Source organism: Zootoca vivipara, chromosome 10 (assembly GCF_963506605.1).
Source record: "Zootoca vivipara chromosome 10, rZooViv1.1, whole genome shotgun sequence".
Taxonomy (NCBI): Eukaryota; Metazoa; Chordata; class Lepidosauria; order Squamata; family Lacertidae; genus Zootoca; species Zootoca vivipara.
This window is the reverse complement of record NC_083285.1, coordinates 14,024,202-14,045,333: the sequence shown is the minus strand read 5'-3', so window position 1 is coordinate 14,045,333 and position 21,132 is coordinate 14,024,202. Positions and strand designations below refer to the sequence as shown.

The 21,132-nt window shown below is 43.2% G+C and overlaps 1 protein-coding gene across 4 annotated transcripts in view; it reads left to right on the top strand.

Moving 5' to 3' along the window:
• The window catches only part of PLXNB2 (plexin B2), a 323,177-nt gene that overhangs the window by 165,059 nt on the left and 136,986 nt on the right, over positions 1-21,132 (top strand). Inside the window, exon 3 of one of the 4 annotated variants that reach the window (XM_035128380.2) lies at positions 3,694-3,763. The exons of the other annotated variants lie outside the window; for them this stretch is intronic. The gene's annotated coding sequence lies outside the window, so the exon portion shown is untranslated. The remainder of the gene's footprint in view (positions 1-3,693; positions 3,764-21,132) is intronic. 4 annotated transcript variants of the gene reach the window in all.

Below are 21,132 nucleotides of genomic sequence, written 5' to 3'. Positions count from 1 at the left end.
CTTATCGGAGTTTTTGTCACTCACCTTCTCCCCACCCCCTCTAATAAGCAGCAGGCGGTCACTGTATTTTGATAAGGTCTTTCTTATTTCCCCAGTGTTAGGTCGTAGACCTTTTGTCCGACAACAGAGAATCAGTAAAGATACTATTCATATTATTCTTATTACTTCTGCTGCTGTTACTGTTATGATTCCACTCCCACTGTGTTTACTCAGTTTTGCTCTGAGTGATTGAGGGTCAATTAACTCTTTCTAGGGCAGTTTTGGGCTAATGATTTTCAGAGTATGCCCACTGAAATCAATCCAGAAGTCCGCTGACGTTAAGGGATCTGTTGCAAGTGTGACTAACATAGGGTAACAAGGGGTGTGGAATACAGATGCCCATGTCTCTCTTCACATTTGACTTCTATGTAAATAAATGCATAAATACATCGTTTTGCTTGCGTGCCACTTTTCCACAGTTAAAACATTGCTCGTAACCATTACAAATACACCAAAAATCATGAACAATAAATAAAATACATCAACATCTATAAAACCAAACAATTTCCACATAAAACAGAGAATCTAAAAATAAAGATACAAAAAGAATAATATCAATAACGGCGGCAACCCCCTCCCCCAAAAAAAAACCTAAAGAATGCCCCAACCCAAGATGTGCATTTTAATGATTGGAGCATTGCTGCTTTATAAAATAAAAATTCCTTCAGTAGCACCTTAAAGACCAACTAAGTTTTTATTTTGGTATGAGCTTTCGTGTGCATGCACACTTCTTCAGATACCATTGCTGCTTTATGTTTGCTTTCTTTAATTTATGGGTGACGGGAGAGAAATCTTACACACACACACACAAAAGGGAGACACTGCACAAGTTGCAAAAAAGAGCAAGTTATAAAACTAATTTCCCTTCTACCTGTATATGACCACAAAATGCACCTGAGCAGTAAATGAACGGAGAACTTTTTTTTCTGCTATTGCTGAAAGACCCATTCTTTCTATGTGTTACATCCTCCTAGGGCTGTTGTTTTACATAGGTCTGTCTAGAGCACCCAGGTGGCGCTGTGGGTTAAATCACTGAGCCTAGTGCTTGCCGATCGGAAGGTTGGCGGTTTGATTCCCTGCGACGGGGTGAGCTCCCGTTGCTCGGTCCCAGCTCCTGCCAACCTAGCAGTTCGAAAGCACGTCAAAATGCAAGTAGATAAATAGGTACCGCTCCAAGCGGGAAGGTAAACGGCGTTTCCGTGTGCTGCTCTGGTTCGCCAGAAGCGGCTTTGTCATGCTGGCCACATGACCTGGAAGCTGTACGCTGGCTCCCTCGGCCAATAATGTGAGATGAGCGCGCAACCCCAGAGTCGGTCACTTACCTTTACCCTTCCAGCTTGCATTGAGTTGTTCTGTGTCCCAAGATTCTTGCTACACTTGGAATGCCAACCCCAGAGTCGGTCACAACTGGTCCTAATGGTCAGGGGTCCCTTTACCTAGAGCCAGCAAAGCAGAACTGTTGCTTGAAAGTATGAACTGACTCTGCAGCAAGTTGACTCCTCTTCAACAGGTTCTAGTTACTTGATCCTTCCCAAATGCCCTTGTGCTCTAGATAATATTATTTGATATGCCACCTTGTTTGATTATTATTTTTTCAAATAACCTTTTTTTGGAGGGGGGGGGAGTTCAGTTTGGAAATCAAATAATACAGGCTAGTCCTGTGGAAATGCCTTTTGGAGAAGCTACTTGATATATGCTACTTGATTTTCTTGGTGCCAGAATAAGATGCTGTTGGCATTGCTGTGTGGAGTGGCAGTAGTTCTCCAGAGGGAGAAGAAGAAGAAGAAGGTCCAAGTCATTAGTCAAAAATAAGCCTTCCAGTTATCAAAGTCCTGAGAACTGCTGGACTGCTTAGGTATTTAAATAGTGATTGCTATGCCATCTGTGTTCTTAATTCTTTGCCCTCAAGGAATCTGTAATGTAAAGAATATGGCAGGAGAGTGAAAAACTGTCTTGGGGATGCTTGCATATGTCAGAGATAGGTTAGCACACTTGACTGAAGCCCAGGTGGCGCTGTGGTTAAACCACTGAGCCTAGGGCTTGCTGATCAGAAGGTCGGCGGTTTGAATCCCTGTGACGGGGTGAGCTCCCGTTGCTTGGTCCCAGCTCCTGCCAACCTAGCAGTTTGAAAGCACGTCAAAATGCAAGTAGATAAATAGGAACCACTACAGCGGGAAGGTAAACGGCGTTTCCATGTGCTGCTCTGGTTTGCCAGAAGCGGCTTTGTCATGCTGGCCACATGACCTGGGAGCTATACGCCGGCTCCCTCGGCCAATAATGCGAGATGAGCGCGCAACCCCAGAGTCGGTCACTTACCTTTACCCTTCCAGCTTGCATTGAGTTGTTCTGTGTCCCAAGATTCTTGCTACACTTGGAATGCCAAAAGGGAATTCTGTACAAGCCCTGCTGTGAATGTTTCCTGTACAATCACTTCATTAGCTGGCAGCAAAACAAAACAAAACAAAACAAAACAAAAAACATAAACAAATGAGCTTCCAATATCTTCCTGGTTGCTTGGTGTAAAACACTGGAAAAAACTCTTGTGACTCATATTAAAAAAGAATCTTGTAGCAGGGGTTTAAAACTAGGGAACACACAGACCACAGATAGGAGGAAGAGGCCCATTGAAATCAATGGAAGGTTACCTTACCATAAAACCATTCAGGGGCGTAGCAAGGGGGAGCGGAGGGGGCGGTCTGCTCCTAGTTCCGTCTTTTGGGGGGCAGTGCGAGCGCCGGCGCCCCGCTATGTAGCGCGCATGCGCACTGTTGCTACGTAGCGACACATGCGTCGTACGTAGTGACACCTGCGTTGTACGTAGCGACGCATGCGTCATACGTAGAGACGCTGTGCATGCGCTAAGTAGTGACGCCCCGCCCCCAGATGCGTGTCATGTTTGCCGCTCCAGGTACCCGAGCGGCTTCCTACGCCACTGGGTCATTTCCGAGTCTGACTTCTTTGGGTATTGAAAAGAATTCCCCAGCTTGATTTGAGAGCACCCAAATCAGTTCGAAAGCACATCAAAATGCAAGTAGATAAATAGGAACCGCTATAGCGGGAAGGTAAACGGCGTTTCCATGTGCTGCTCTGGTTTGCCAGAAGCGGCTTTGTCATGCTGGCCACATGACCTGGAAGCTGTCTTCGGACAAACGCCGGCTCCCTCGGCCAATAATGCGAGATGAGCACGCAACCCCAGAGTCGGTCACGACTGGACCTAATGGTCAGGGGTCCCTTTACCTTTACCTTTAAATCTGCGCAAAAGGTCATGTGATATAAATGTGATTTAAATTTCTGCAACTATTTAACCTTTCTCCGAAAGGAAGTGCTTCATTTAGGTTTGAGTTCTTAACTGGGCAAGCTGAGAAAGAAAATCTCAAGTAACAATGAAATGAGTCAGACTGCTGCTGGTTCATGTAACCCGGCTGTCTGACCTGACTGGCAGCAGTGGTTCAAGGCCTTGCTCCTAAGATCTTTTTACCAGAACTGCTGGAGATTGAAACAGCTTCTGACCCTGACAAATAGTTGTTCATTGGGATCTTTAATGTGAAAAACGTTTTCTGTTCTGAAACATGGAATTGGCAAGGGCTGGAAAAAGAAAAGAAGTGCTTATAACAGTACACTAAAAAAATAATTGTTCCTTTCCCCCCTTTTTAGGTAAAAAAAAATAAAAGCAGAATCTACCTGTGGAAAATTAAGTGAAGTGAAAGAAGAACCAGAGAAGAACGTAAGTACTTCTCCCTGTTGAAAAGCTTGATGGTATTTCAAACCTGCCAGGGAATATTAATTCTTTTAAAAACAGAAAACACTGGGTTCAGAATGATAGACATTTTAAAGATAAGTTATGTAAAGTGTAGTATGTTCATATGTGGACTGCAGATTATAAAAATATTAATTTCCTTTGCACAGTCATCTGGAAGACGCTTAAAGAGGCATCTTCGGGATTTTACAAATAGCCTAGGAACAAGCCCAGTTTAATTATCTAAAAACATTATTAGACCGATTACCATGTTTTCTTTTGCTTTATGGCTTTTATTGCTGGCTGTGGGAGTATTTGGGTGTGTACCAGTGTTTTTATCTGCACTGTGTCATAATCTCGGGGGGGGGGGAGCTAAGCAACAAGAATGCATGCATTTGGAGCATAAAGATTAGAGATGATCGAAACATGGAACTTAATAGTGAGAGTTGATGGGATGTTTGTCAACAGCTGTATGGATTATGTTAGCTAGTGTTTAATACCAGCACAAAACTCTAGTCTTCTGTCAGTTGCAGAGAAACTAACACAAAAACCGAGGAATATTATTTGTTGCAATCTGGTATGTTTTTTATCTCATATATATGCAGGTAAGGCAAAGCATTGCAAACATCTGTAAATGCACTGTGGTCAGATATGGAAAGTATGATTTTTCACATTGCTGGAATAGCACGCTTCCACCATTAACTTTCCAGTTGAAGACAAACAAATTGGGTATCTTGATCTCTGGCTTTCCAGTTCAGAGCAGTTTAAAGAAACATCTGAATAGAACTTGAAGCAAAGTACTACCTATAAGCTTCTGTATTCGGAGCAATTTCTTGGCTTTTTTGGGGGGGCTATGTGATTTTTATAAATGTAATTAAAATTTAATTCAGAAGAAGAAAGGAAAGTTGCTTTCCCCTTATTTTAGGGGCCCTCAGTGTGTACTTACATGGCTTGATGTAAGACAGGGCCGTGCATTCTCTGTGGTTTAAAACAACAACAATCAAGTAATGTTTGAATACTGTGTTAAAATAAGCTGCATTCTGAGGCCTGAATAAATAATGCAGGCTAAGTGAGTATGCTATATATGCTTGAATATTTCTGCTTCTGCTGGTTAGACTAAGGGCAAAGAGCTACAAAGTCATTGCCACCCATCCACTAAAAATCCTCAGTTCCTTCCTTCCTGTGGCTGCCACAATTTATCCAGTTACTGCCCACATGTTTTTACACAATCTAAGCTAGCAAACGCCCACACCCCAGCCCTTGAGTGCAGTGTTAATTGGATCATACTTTGTCAGCGTCTGTCCCTATCTCCTACCGGTATCCTGTATGGCTTAAGTACTTTACCTTGCCATAGCACAAATTGCATTTTGCTGGTTTGCCTCTCTAGTACAACCTTCATTTTCTGCAGTAGTTCTTCAAATTACCTTCCATTTACAATCATATCATCAAGTCCACCAGGCAAGAGGGGACCCTTTAGATCTGCCAGCAACCCTTCTATTAACTTTTGAAATGTCCCAGAACATTACTGTTGTGGGTTGGTCTTCAGGATATACCTCCTCTTGCCAGTAGCTGCTGGCCAGATCCGAGGTATAGAACCAATAGGCATTAGCAAGCAGATCAAAAATATATTCAGTCCCTGGGAAGAGGACGGGCATGTTTCACAAGGGTATTGTTCAACCACAGATAGTCGAGACCACAGATACTGTATTTGACATGAGCCATCACAGACCTGCTCCCAGATAGTAGTCCATTCCCATCCTCTCTCAGAAAGCAACCCTCCTCTTCTTAGGTCAGAGATACAGGTCGCAACAGCGATCCCAATACTCCATTGTCCATTGCAATCTGTTATAATATCTATCAGTCACAATGCCCACGTAGCTTTGTCTTGGTTCTCATTCATTTATAATTAATCCCTGCTGTCTGCCGTTCGATTCCCATTTTCTGTCATCCCACTCCTCTTCAAAAAAAAAATCTGTTCAGTCCTCTGCTTATGTGTGTCTTTTGTTAATTTAATTATGCAAGCTCACAGCTTTAAGCACAGGAGAAGTTGTCTTTACACTGAGAACTTCACTGAGAACGTACCTTCAGGTAGAGGGCCACAGCTCACTTGCAGATCGTGTTTATTGAGTGTTATTGGCAAGGTTGTCTTAACGATATAGCTGATCAGGTTATTCATGATGCACCCAGCACACTTTAAATATTGGATACCTGCATAGGGTTTTCTGCTATGATAACTCCGCAAGCTTTCTGCAAGCCTCAAGGCACCTGTTCACTATTTGTGCACGTGGTACAATAGGAGACAGATTTGTTTGAGGGCACAATCCAATTGATAACCATGTTGCTTGCATCCATCTCTCCCACCCCCACCCCACACCTTGTATTGCTTCCATACCTCCCAGTAACAGAAAACCACAGGAAAATTCTGCATCAGTGATTGGTAACGTCAGCTGTTGGGGGAAGGGGGAAAGGACTGAATGGGCCTCTAATATGTTTTGATCTGTGGTCTAAACCACTGAGCCTCTTGGACTTGCCGACTGGAAGGTCGGCGGTTCGAATCCCCATGACAGGGTGAGCTCCCGTTGCTTGGTCCCAGCTCCTGCCAATCTAGCAGTTCGAAAGCATGCCCAAAGGTGCAAGTACATAAATAGGTACCGCTGCGGTGGAAAGCTAAATGGCATTTCCGTGCTCTGTGCTCTGGTTTTGGTGTTCCATTGCGCCAGAAGCGGCTTAGTCATGCTGGCCATATGTCCCAGAAAAACTGTCTGTGGACAAACGCCAGCTCCCTTGGCCTGTAAAGCGAGATGAGCGCTGCAACCCCAGAGTCGTCTGCGACTGGACTTAACTGTCAGGGGTCCTTTACCTTTACCTTTATGTTTTGATATACCATGGGAAGATGAACTGGTTTTTTTGTTTTTTTGTTTACTTTTGTTTCCTTATGTGGTTGTGGTTACTTATCACCATTACATCTTCAAACATGTTTCAGCCACCATGGGGTCATGTCACATATTTGCGAAGCTGGCTTTCTTTGGAGTTCATGGTGCATGAAAGTGACTTGCTACCATATGTCACCCACCCAATTCTGAAGCCCGTTGAGATCAGCATACAGGCTTGTGAAATGTTGTGTAACGATTCCATTATTGCAGGCATTTGTGTAGAAAAGCTTCCCCAGTTACCTCTATTGCTGTTGTCTACAGAGATAGAATCATAGACACAGAATCATAGAAGGGTCATTTAGTCCAACATTTAGTCCAACCCCTTGCAATGCAGGAATCTTTCCTTCAGCCAAAGAAATCATATATGCAGATCATATATGTAGATATGTAGAGTAATGGAACATTAGCTTGTAAGGTTCTGCTTGCAGACATCTTGTGAATCGGAAAAATTCAACGAAGTTAACATTGCATAAATTTGTGAATGGTGTGTTCTGTACAAAGTCTTCTGAGACATGGGAAAGGAAGAATCTCTGAGCAGACAGATTTTGATCCCATTTCAAGCAAAATTATGCATGAGTGGCTGAATTTTTAATCGTGTTTGACATACTGCTGCACTGTTGTTGTTTTTATGTAACAATGAAAATGGTTTTGAACCATAACACCTTGTTTGAACCTGTAATTTGTTTCTGACATATTCACACAAATGGAATGTTTAAAGGAAGAGAATTGGATGGATTGATCTTTAATTTGAGACTAGTTTGAAGATTACCATGTTGAAAAAAATATGTTTGTTATATATATTCTTCAGGTATGACCCAGAAAAGAATTTTTAAACCTCACCTCTGTAATTCTCATTTTACACGCAGTGACCTGATTCAGCCATTATTCCAACCCATTGTTTAGCATTATGCAGACAAATAGACACAAGAGTCAGTCTTTGCAGCAGGAGGGAAATAATCTAATCAGAAGCTGCATAGTTTCAGTGCAACTTTGGCCTGTTTCTTGGGCCTGCTTGTAACACTGGTGAATTCCATAAATTCTGACATGTAACATCTGAGCAGTTGGTCAAAATAAGAAATAGTAACAGTGGCAATTTCCACTAGAATTCAAATAGTGCTCTGTACTGTACTGTACTGTTCATTAGATAAGGATCCTTCAAACATGCTCTGCGTTCTCTGAACAGCTAACCATTTGCACAACTTATGTTTCTGCTTCTATTATCCAACTCTCATGACAGACAAAAATAGTTTTCAGCAGTGCATCCATTGTAAGAGGAGAGTATTTGAAGGAAGCTTTTTACACACACACACACACACACACACACACACACACAGGAATTTAGGAATATCTTGGTAGTTATTGACCAAATGAGTGTGAGTGGGAACAGCTGTAGTAGAAAATAGTGCAATAATTGTACACGCATGTTGTAGATTTTGTCGAGGATTGTGAATAAACAGGGCAGTAGGCTCTTGTTGACTGAGAGTTGAAACTATAGGTTGTATGCGGGAGAGTATGAGCATGAAAAAGTAGTGGTTATTCACTCAGAATGCTTCCCAAATAAATCTAGCGCCATATTCTTTCCACTCACAACTGCTGCCACAATGTAAGTGTTTGAATTACTTTGAAATATTCGAAATCGGTAGTAATGGTGGTCGTGCACTATTCAATCCTATCTCTCATTGACAGGGAAATAATTCCAGGAATGTGAGAAATAGCACACATATAAAATATTTGGAGGCAAAAAGAGTGAAATGTGATAACAGTCAGACTGGATTCCAATTTGAGTCCAGAGAAATGTATGTGTGTGTTGTTGTTTTTTTAAATGCCATTTAAATGTACTGTAGAACTCCATCCTTTCATTTCGTTATTTTGTGTGTGCAAAACAATTGTGGCAATTCCCCCTGCCCCAAGCCCTCCAACAAAATGCCCCAGACATTTCCTCGAAATAAGTGCCCCCCCCATGGGCTTCATGAACTGGCAGGAAAGCTTTACGCTGCCTACCCTGAGGTTCATGTGATGGTTTGCATACCTTACTTACTCCCTGATCAAATAACAAAAGAGTTTGTTCCACTGACTCTGATATTATTTCCACTAATTTAGTGGAAATAAAACCATGGTTAACTTCTGGGGGAGGGGGAGGTTTTAAAAACAAACAAATGCTTGTACTATATCTGCAGTGTTTGTGTGCAGGATTACATGTGCTATTCTTAACCTTAGCAGATAATCCAGAGCTATGTGCGACGATCTCATGCACAGAGTTGAGCCCCTGCAGATACTACTGTATGTTGTTACTTCAGTGAGGAAGCAATTTCTGCCTATGCAACCCATTGCATGCATTCAGCTCCAGCCTGCAGGGAAGTGAGGCTGCTCATGTGTGCCCCAGCACTTGCAAATAAAGGGTTTTAGAATGGACCTTATCAACTAGCCTTATTATAGAGCTGTAGTACTGAATACCTTATGATGATGAGCCTTGTTCTGCACTGAGCCACAGGAACTATACCGCTTCGAGTGTCAAAATGAAGCTGTTTGCTCAAAATCACGAGACAAGCCATAAAGGATCACAGCTAGAAACCTTGGAAGGCATTTTCTCTCTCCCTGTGCTGGAGTTCAGAACCCTTTTAAAATACATGCTGGCAGAAAATGACTTCTGGTTGGCTCCACAAAAAGAGATTTCCACAACTATAGGCAGGTTCGGGGAAGACCTTCCTCTGAAGGTTTTTAGGCAGCAATATACAGAAAGGTGCTTGAAGCCAGGAGACAAAACCAGATGCACTGACATACCTACCTCTCACTGCTGGCAGGTAACTTGCATCCTTTGCCACGCTTCCAGTTTATTAGCTCAGTTCAGTTGAATGGCCAGCGCAGTCAAGCTGGATGTAGGTGACTTGTTTCTTTTGCTGCACCATTTTTGGTAAATTTAATGAGTTGTAATATTTATTTATATGAAGGGACGCGGATAGCGCTGTGGGTTAAACCACAGAGCCTAGGGCTTGCTGATCAGAAGGTCAGCGGTTCGAATCCCTGCAACGGGGTGAGCTCCCATTGCTCAGTCCCAGCTCCTGCCAACCTAGCAGTTCGAAAGCACATCAAAGTGCAAGTAGATAAATACCGTGTTTCCCACTTTTTAATACATAGTCAGAAAGTAAGCCATAGCAGGCTTTTTAAGCATTTGTGCAGATTAAACACCCCCTGAAAATAAGCCATACCTCCGCGCAGCAGCGCCGCTCGCCTCGAGGCAGCGGGACCCAGCAGCAGCGCCGTCCTTGTCCTCCCGCTGCTGTTGCTGTTGCTGCTGCCGGGCCAGGAGGAGGCGAGGCTGCTGCTTGCCCCTGTGGGCTGCATGGCCCGAGGCTGAGCTGCGGCGGGAGGCCCGCGGGCGCTTCCACACCGCTGGAGTGATGGACGGCGGTGGGAGCGCTGCTGGCCCCTTCCGCGACGCCGGAGTGTTATGGGCTGCATGGCCCAAGGCAGAGTGGTGACGGGAGGCCCGCAGGCCTTCCGCACCACCGGGGCGACACACGGCGGGAGCGCTGCTGGCCCCTTCTGCGCCGCCAGAGCGCCCGGTGAGGAGGCCTGCCGCCCCGGCGCCCAGAATCAGCGGCGGCAGAGCGGAGCGCTCCGCAGCGCCGATCGGGCGGAGCGCTCCACAGCTCCGATTGGGTGGAGCGCTCCGCAGCTCCGATCGGGCGGAGCGCTCTGCAGCGCCGATCGGGCAGAGCGCCGAGCCAGCGACCTGGCCTCTTCCTGCCTGCCGCCCGCCGCCCTTAACGCAAGGAAGAGGGGAAAGGGGCGCCTGGGAAGGAGTCGGGAGGGCCCTTGCTGCATGAGCCGTGGGCGCGCGGCTCCTTCCAAGTGCAGTGAGCGCCTCGTTTTGAGCGAGAGGCTTGAAAGGAACACAGCAACAAGGGCGATGGCTGCGCGACCGTGGGGGCTCTCAGTGCCGCCTTGCCCGGGCCCCACATTCCCCGGAGGCCTTCCACCTCGCCAAGCTCGGCTAGCCAAGCTCGGAAGGCGCGCGGGTGGCCTGTCTAAGGCCGGGCGGGATCCCTCAGCCCTGCTCATCCTCATGCAAAACACACACCCCCCAAAAATAAAGTAGCAGGAACCTTGGAGCAGTTGGCAGGGGGGAAATAGAAGAAAGAATTAAAAAACCGAGACAAAGGCATCGCCGGGCGGAGCGCCTAGCCAGCGGCCTGGCCTCTTCATGGCCCGGCCGAGGAGGCCTGCCGCCCCACCGCCCAGAACCATAGATACCATAAAAACATAATAACAATAAGACATCCCCTGAAAATAAGACACCGTGTGTTTTTTTGAGGAAAAAAAGTTATAAGACGGTGTCTTAAAAAAGGGGAAACACGGTAGGTATTGCTACAGCGGGAAGGTAAACGGTGTTTCCATGCACTGCTCTGGATCGCCAGAAGCGGCTTTATCTGGTTCCGCATGACCTGGAAGCTGTATGCCGGTTCCCTCGGCCAATAATGTGAGATGAGCGCTGCAACCCCAGAGTCGCTCACGACTGGACCTAATGGTCAGGGGTCCCTTTATCTTTAATATTTATTAGGCAATTGGACATGTTGAATATGCAGTTTCCTCAAATGGCCTGTAGTAACACATTAAATGTGTGTCTCTAAACCTACTCTGATGCCTTGTAAACAGGAATTGTAGCTTGTTTGCTTTCCAGCATAAAATTGTGGCATTGGTTTCCCCTTCGGCCCCCACCCCTTCTGCAGACTGTGCTCATTGCGGCATGTTCTCCCCACCCCTCTTTTTCTTTTCTTTTCTTTTTCTTTTTTCTTTTCGTTTGCAATGAAGGTGGGAAACAGAACCACAGCAAAAATAGGTATGTCAGCTGAGAGGACTTGCCACATAAGCAAGAAAAAAAATTGGGACACAAAGGCATGTCAACTTAATTGACCAGTACACTGGCTGACATTGTTGTCTAGATTTCAGATTTAGCGGAATTAAATGCTGTTTGCCTCTGGCCCAACTTGGAATGGATCTGTTCCAGCTGGTAACAAAGCCACGAGCCAGAAGGGCTTGTGAACTCGTCCTTAATTAACTAGGGTATTTTCTTTCAATCCTACAGGTGATTAAGAAAAACTGCCTTACACCAGGTAGCACTACTTGTCTCTCTAGTGCAGGCATGTCAAACCTGCGGCCCTCCAGATGTTTTGGCCTACAACTCCCATGATCCCTAGCTAGCAGGACCAGTGGTTGGGGAAGATGGGAATTGTAGTCCAAAACATCTGGAGGGCCGCAGGTTTGACATGCCTGCTCTAGTGTATTCTGATAGGCAGTAGCTCTGCAGAGCATATTATAGTAAGCCCTCAATTTATAGTCAAAGCACATCATGGGTTCAAAGGCAGGTGGGATTGCCAAAATCTTTTTTCCCAGGCACTCCTTTCTGCCTCTTTTTAAATTTTTAAACTTATTTTGACAAGCATATAAGACTGAATGTGCACAAGTTAAATGTACATAAGTTGTGGGTTCATAGTATTGTATAGTGGTACTGTACTGTACAGTGGTTCCTCTGGTTATGAACGTAATTCGTTCCGGAGGTCTGTTCTTAACCTGAAACCGTTCTTAACCTGAGGTACCACTTTAGCTAATGGGGCCTCCCGCTGCCGCCACACGATTTCTGTTCTCATCCTGAGGTCCCGCTTTATCACTACCCGAAGGAGTCTCAAAGCAGCTAACAATCTCCTTTTCCTTCCTCCCCCACAACAAACACTCTGTGAGGTGAGTAGGGCTAAGAGACTTCAGAGAAGTGTGACTAGCCCAAGGTCACCCAGCAGCTACATGTGGTGGAGCGGAGACACGAACCCGGTTCCCCAGATTACGAGTCTACCGCTCTTAACCACTACACCACACTGACCCGAGGTACCACTGTATTGGCAGAATCTGTAGGCACAAGCTCTGAAGCAGCGTTTTATCTTTTGCAAAAATATTTTATTGGAACTTTTCATCATATAATACAATGAAAAACAAATTAATCTAAATTAAAAAATCAAATCAAAGAGAAGGAAGGGGGAGGAAATACAAAGTTCTCTCTCAAAGGTGACCCTTGTCTCACACAAAAGAGGATGCACCCCTCCAGCTCTAACCTGGGAAATTCCCTTTCTTCTCCCATCCTACCCTGGGAGATTTTCCCTTCCCCGCCTCTCACAAAGGGTCTTTCACCAACCAACCATTACCTTCCTGTGCGTACCCTCATTAACCCAGAGCAGAGGACATCAAAAAACAAATCATAAGCAAAAGCAAAGTAGATAACGGAAGAAAGAAAATAAAGCAGCATATAAAAATACGCTATATTTCTGGCCAGGCAAATGTGCCATTTGTGAGAATAATCAAGTGGGAGTAAACAATTTTTTAAAAAATCAGATTCTGTGAAAGAGTGCAGCTGGGCAATTACAAGTTATAGGAAAGGCGGAAAGTGGTTTTCTTGGCTTTTTAATGACCTGTGTCAGTAATCCTCACCATTTTAAGCTTGCTTACAATGCCACTTTAAAGACATGTCATGATCACATGCACTGTGTAAGTTATTTATTATTTACTAGCCATGGGAATTATAAAAACTGAATATGCAGAATTTGAATGCACATACTCTCTTAACACACCTTTTGAATGAAATCTCCACCCCACCGCACCCCACCCCAATTCTTCAAAACAGCTGTATTTTCAACATGAACTGTGTTCTGTATCTGGACCAGCTGTATTTCTCTACATCTACTTGCCTCTAGTCTTAAACTCGGAACTTCCTAAATGTGTGCTTTCCAAAAAAATTGCTTAGCATGTTAAAATTGCAAGGCCCAGTTATGAAGTAACATGGTCATGGATCTTACTTGGCAGTGAAAATGTGAACTCCAGAAAGTATCCTAGGCTAGGCCTAATTTAAACATGAAGGTAGTCAAGTGGCGATCACTCATTTGTTGTTATATTTCACATGCTCAGTTTTCAGTTTCAGTTGAGTGTCTAGAACCACACCAACAGTATGAACCTACTGTTCATTTTTCCTATTCATGCATAAGGACCAGAAGCTTAATATAAACAGAAAGCCAGCCATGATAAATACAGCAACTCGATTAACGTTGTGAATTAGGCCTCATGTTGTGTTGGAAGCCTGAGTTATTGAGAGTTCTTTCGCCCTCATTTCAAGGGTTGTGTAATTAGACTATTGGCAGCTAACTTACTCTTCAACTAGATAGGGCTGTGTTGTTGATTTCATTTCGGTGGGATCTATAAGATGCATAATGATGCAAACCACTTGTCATTAAGGTGGCTGGAGGTGATGTGGAAATAATACAGACAAAATTAAAATAATTAGGCTTGTTACAAAATATTTTCAATATATACTTCTATTGTTTCTTGGGATTCAAACTTTTATGAATGAAATAAAAGTAGGCATTGCATATGTGGGTGATCAGTCTGTTGCTGAACGGTCTCTCAAATTTATAGACATGATCTATTGTATTATCTGACTGTTTACATCCAGGTTGCCTTGTTCATTTCCTGTTGTTTCCAGTGGATCCCATTTGTGTAGCACCCTCTGGCCTGGTTCTCACATCACATAAAATCATAAGTTAAAAATAAACAAATGGTGGTTTTATGTGAACATGCGGCTTGCTACTGCACACTGCTGAAAAGTCCTCAGTCGCCGCCTCACCTGCCGCACCACCAGGAATCAAGCCCAAGTATGGCTTGCCATGATGTCTCAACCCAGACTTGTAGTTTGTTTCCTCCAAACAAACAAGTACCAGTAAGTTAGCACCATATTTTTCTGTGTATAATATGCCTCCAGGTATATTTTGGGAAAGTAAATTTAAAGAAAATGAAGGGAGATGGCCCAAAGTTGTTGAGCTTTTTTAAGGGAGAATTGCACACGCGTCATCACCCCAGCAGGGCTGTTGCTGGGGGTTGGCAAAGGGGGCAGCCGCTCCCCACCACCACCACTGCTGACGGGAAACTCCCTAGAGCGCGAGCCCCCAACCAGCTGGTTGGTGACGTGCAGCTTCCTCCCCACGCTGCTGTGGAAAACGCTCCCTAGAGCGTGCACCTCCCGCAGCGGCATGGAGGGGAGTTGCGTGCCTGCCGATCAGCTGGCTGGCAGCGCGCAGCTTCCTCCCCACGCCACTATCCATGTATAGGACGACCCCAGTTTCTTGACATGATTTTTGAGTAAAAAAAACTCATCTAATACATGGGACACCATGGTAACTGCTTGTGGTTGGCTTGGAGAGATACAAAGCTTAGACCTGAGTTTGAATGTGACTGTGGTTTGTTTCTTGGTGGTTTCCAAGGGAAAGAGAGGAGTGGGAACACTTTGAGCAGCATGCACCATGACGCCACTCATTGACATTAAACCATAGTTTTTCAACTTGGTTTTCTTGGTCACGTGCAAACTATACCCCTGTATCTGCGGATGATGGGCTGTTCTTGGTCAGTAATCCTCACCATTTTAAGCTTATTTAGAATTGCCACTTTCCATGATCACATGCCCTGTGCATGTTATTTGTTATTTACTATCATGGGAATTATAAGAGCTCTTATCTAAACTGCATGGTTATGCTTTTGTGCAATTTAGGAGGGGACGTCTCATTTGTGATATTTGAATTCACAGAATCTGTAACACACCTTTTGAATGAAATCTACCCCCGATTCTTCAAAACAGTTGGATTTTCAACATAGAAAAATTCTAATCAAGGCCATATCATGAATTTGTTGCTATTATTAAATCTTGGCAACACCCCAGCTCTTTATTCCCCCCCCCCAGTCCATGTAAGAATTGTTTCAGAAGCGAGCACATGCCTCCTATGTGTACTTGAGATGTTTCTCAGAGTTTTCTTTTCAGAAGTTTGCTCCACAGAAGCTCTGCTCTTTAAACTCTAAGTTAAAGCAGCCTGGGGATTCATCATGAGACCTTTTAGAAGGGGGGTATGTTGCCAATGTACACTTGGACTAAGACAGGCTCAGATGTATTCGGCTTTTCTCTGGATGACAACCAAGATAAACAGGATGTGTTCAACTTGCTAGTGCACAAGGAGCAAAGAGTGCTTTTTTCAAATGCAAATGTTTTAGTATTGCACCTTTGCCCTGTTTGCATGCTTGATGAAATTTAGCCCTGGAGTAATTTGGCATCCTGTGAGAATTTCTGTAGGGGATAGCGAGGTGGCAAAGCTTTGTTGATCTTGCTCCCCCTCTCCCCCACCCCCACCCCCGGCACTCTCCCTAACATGTTAAAATAATGGATGTTGTAAAATGGGTTTTCCAGACCCGGAAATGCAGAATCATATAGTGTTCTCCTTTTGTGCAGTCCAGTTGCTTTAAACAGTCACTCAAGTCAGAAAGAAAATTCTCTGGCAAAAATCCCCACAAAAATGTTGAAGTTGTTTATGTATGTAACAACAGCAGCTAGGATTCTGTATGTGCAGAAATGGAAGGAAGAAGTAGTTCCAACAAAAGAATGGATAAGTAAGATAATGGACTATGCAGAACTGGCACAATTAACAGCAGAATCACAAGAGAATAATGACTAGTGCTTTGTGGAAAAATGGATGCCTTTTTCGGAGTATTTAAAGAACTATTACAGTATGATGAACTCACAAGTGGGATTTGAGCTATGAGCAACAGAAGTGATTAGATTATAATATTGTGGTTATGATTTGATACCTAGAAGATAAAGGTAAAGGTAAAGGGACCCCTGACCATTAGGTCCAGTCCTAACCGACTCTGGGGTTGCGTGCTCATCTCGCATTATTGGCCGAGGGAGCCGGCGTATAGCTTCCAGGTCATGTGGCCAGCATGACAAAGCCGCTTCTGGCAAACCAGAGCAGCACATGGAAACGCCGTTTACCTTCCCACTGTAGCGGTTCCTATTTATCTACTTGCATTTTGACATGCTTTCGAACTGCTAGGTTGGCAGGAGCTGGGACCAAGCAACAGGAGCTCACCCCGTCACAGGGATTCGAACCGCTGACCTTCTGATCAGCAAGCCCTAGGCTCAGTGGTTTAACCACAGCGCCACCTGGGTCCCTAGAAGATAGGGTGGGGCATAAGGGAAGAAACAACTCCATGGAAAAAAGGGATGGGAAGTAAAAAATAATAATAAGAGAAAAGAACGAAATTGTGTTTTGATTTTATATGTTGAAAATGTTAAAAATTGATAAAATATTTTAAAAAAGAAGAAGAAAAAGAAATTGATATGGGAGTATGATGCCCCTTTAAAAGTAACTTTATTAAGATAATTTCGTCCTTTACTTATCAGCACATTGGGTTATCTTTAGCCCCTTCAGTTTCCAGCTTATGAACCACCACCATAGGAATGGTGAACTCATAACAGAGTTTTTCCACAGCTAAAACTATCGGCGTTAGGGATTGGGCCAGACTGCCTTGAAGTCCCATTTTTTCTGGCTGCGGTATGGGCCATTTGCCTTTCCTTTTTCTCTTCTAGTACTGCTGTTTAATCTGTTGTTTGATGTGAACAGGTGTGGACCCAAAAGATTGTAATTATAGATCAGAACAGATTATAGTAACATGACAAGTTTGTTTTGAGTATGCCATCTTCATTTGCTTCTGCTTGCTGTTGAATATGAAACAATGCCTGGAGCTTAAAACTGTCACTTCTGCGCTGTTCGTATGAAAAAGACGTGTTTTGTTTTTTATTTGATGAACATTTCAACAATTAGTGTATGTCTGTTAAAACCAAATGACTTAACACAAAATAGGTGTCCCGTTTAATGTTCTTTATTGCCGAGTTTCATAGAACTATTATTTAAAAAAAACAAAAAAACCCATAAGTTGCTTTCAGGACAAACTATAGTCTGTAACAATGCCTCATGGGTTTGCTTGTCTTCTCCACCAGAGCTGCTTTATCAATGCAGACCGAAAAGGGCAGGATAGCAAAAATCTGTACTTTGGTAACCTGCAGCCTTCTGTGGAAGAGCTCCACAAATAAGTGAAAATCATGTAAGCGGAGAGCACCCTCTAAACACCCTTTAAATGGCTGTTCTGGGGCTGGCTGGGTGATGGGTAGAAAAGCAGCTGCTGCTGCAGCGCCATGGACAAGGCGAAACATATTTCTCATTGTAATGCTATGTTCCCTAATAGGGTTGCCAGACTCAATAGTGGACAGGACTTCTGTGCCTTTAATTGCCCTGCTCTCTTTTGAGTCTGGAAACCTTAAAGAGAAACCAGCAGACCCTTTGTTTTATTTCGAAGCAAAGGGTCTGCTGGTTTCTCTTTAAGGTTTCCAGACTCAAAAGAGAGCAGGGCAATTTCAGTGCCCCTGCATAAAATGAAGATTTTCCAACCAGGCCAACACACAGGTGTATTGGGCAGTTGGCACGATCCATCGTTGTTGGCAACAGCTGAGTTTTATTTGTTACACTATTGCACTCTGGCACTGTGTTTCTGAAGAAGATGGTGGATTCGGGCTGTTGCTACAACTGAAATCCTCAGGGTGCACCTGTAATGAAGTGATGAGCCTACTGGGCCTTGTTAAATTTGTGCTCCTGCCTTGCCAAACATACCTTACTCTGGAAAAATGAATATATCGGCATGAGGTGCAGATTGGTCTAAATTGCAAACTGCTTGAGTGCAGGTATCATTAAAATGTATTTCTGTGAGTAAATCCTGTAAATTAGATTACCCTGTAATTTCACTGGGGGTAGGGTAAGGATTCCTCTCACTTCTGTATCTGATGGAGTAGTTATTTTATGTCCCTTAATGATGACTACGCCACGGCTGTTGAGTGCAGCTGCCAAGAATGATCATACCCTACCCAACTTGTGCATCATCTTGAAGGCTGCTGAACATTGCTTCATAAATAAAACACCATTTCTGAAGGATACAGGAGACCAAGTGCCATAATATTATCCCTGTCTCTCTCCATCCTTGTCAATGCTAGCCCTAGTAGGGCTTTCAATAATAAATGTGTGGCTGGTCCGTGATAAAGACAGGAATGACTACATGTGTAGAGAGAGCTGGAAATAAGGGGGCCCTTGAATGACAGCTCTCTTGTTTTGTAAGCAGGAGTAGTTTCAAACAAGCCAACCATGTATGAGATATGTCAGGGGGTTTTTAAGGTGGTTGACAAAACATCTGGGAATGTTCTTTGAGCATGCTTCTTGGAGTGTTTATCACCAGAGTTTAGAGCACTGTGACTGTTGAAAAGCTGTATTTCACATTGCAGAGTAGGATGGTAATAATACAGTTCAGAAAGAGGCAAAATGCTGTTGGTGGATCTCCTGGAAGATACCTACAGAAATTCTGGCTATCGGAAAGCTTGCAAAAATAATTGGTCTATTTGCAAGAAATATTGGGTTGTTTTTCAAAGGAGCAATAAAGTGAATGCTCCATCAGAGAATGGCAATGAACTTAAAATGAACTTTACTATATGTATGTAGTTATGTGGTGAGTAATTGGGGTGAAAGGCAAATAGTTATATAAAAGGAATCAAACAGGTATGGTCGCATTTTTTAAAGCAATCCTTTCTATATAAATAAAATACATGTTGCCATAATACTTAAATCGTAACCAGAGGGTTTTGTTTTTGTAAAAAGAAAGGAAACCAGAGATTGAATTGTTGCTTTCATGTCTGTGATCTGGGCATTGAGAATGTATTACTGTACGTGTGGTGGGTGGAGGGTGGGATGGTGGGGGTTAGAAAATTGTAAACTATATATATACACACACACACACACACACACACACACACACATATATATATATATATATATATATATATATATATATATATATATATATATATCTTTTTTATATATAACTTTATTTTTCTTCTTTTAGTTACCTTTTAATCTCATTCTTTTTATCTATGTTTTTCTTTAAGTTTCCTTTGTTGGTCATTAATTTGTTGAAGTTTACTTTTATATTGTTATAATATGTTAAATGTATATGATTTACCATTTTATATGATTTCTTGATTTATAACAGCTTATAATTCATAATAGGTTTCTTATTCTTCTTTTTCCCGTCTTCCTCTGTTGGTGTCGATATAATTTGTAATGATTTGAAATGCAAATAAAAAAAATGAATCAAAAAAAGAGAGAATGTATTACTGTATATGAAACTGGACATTTGAGAGGGGGCTTGTAACTGAATGTGGACTTGCATTGAGTTCAGGATTCCATGGGATATTTGCATCTGCAAATTTTGAGTAAAAACGGAGTCCACTTGCTTTGGCCAGCTTTGTCTTGCTTCCTTTTCAAACCCCAGGGAAAGATACAAGCCCTCGTAACTCAGACCATGGTGAACTTCAGAAATGTAGGCTGAGGAGAAGGGTCCGTCCTCTCCTGCTAACTTTAGAATTGCTCCAAGCACCTGAACACAGCTCAGCTCTGTGTGTGAATTCCCGCACTCTAAGCTGTGCAGGGAAGCAGAGGACTTGGAAAAACACTCAAAAAGAAACAAGATAATTCAGTGGCCAGCATGATGCATGATCTGAATAAGTGTAAGAAGAGGGCCGTTTCTGTGCACAGAATTGTATCGTGTGAGACAAGTCATAGTTCCTCAAAATCATTGTTCCACCCAACTGCATATTTTGGTGCCAATGCTTTAGATAAAGGGTTTGTTAAACTCTGCCATATCCCTTCAGCTCTTGCAGTGGGAAATCTTGGGTCATTTTGTATGCCCAAAGCCCTTTCCCCCCCTGCATTTGTCCATTGTATGTGTAGTGAGCAGAAATTGTGTCCACCAGCCATGCCTGTAGACCTTTCATGTATACAGGTCCACATACATAGGAGTTTCCTTTCAGGCAGTTGGATTACAGGGCTGGGTTCAGCAGATGCCTCTGTTTCTTCACTTGAAAGCCTGGAAGGAACGCCAGCGGAGGCTGGAGAGAATCTGCGTTCTTTCCAGTTTGTGGGTTTCATTTTCATTCTCTGAGTTCTTTGTAAACCCCCTTGTTTTACATGGCTTTCTATAAATATTTGGAGGGTATGTAAAGCGTTTATTTCTCACCTTCAAATTAATTTGCAGATGTTAACTTGTCAGCATAGACAGCTTGGTATTTGAATACATGTTTTTAATTCACTGGATTAAGAGGAACATGGTTGCAAAGGGCAAAGCAGACTTTCTGCAGTCACTTGAGCTGAATTTCAGTTGTATAAAATAAAATGGAATTATTCAATGTAAGTTTAATAATCATATTGATAGCACTGTGTCCAAATAGCAGAGGTGCATTTTCCAGACATTCTGTTGAAATGCAGGGTAGTACAGTGGTACCTCTACTTACGAATTTAATGCGTGGTACCTCTACTTACGAATTTAATGCGTCCCGAACACACATTTGTAAGTCAAAAAAAATTGTAAGTCGAATCCCATAGGAATGCATTGGGAGAAAAAATTTGTAAGTCGAAGCAACCCTATCTAAAAATTCGTAAGTAGAAAAAATCCTATCTAAACCGCATC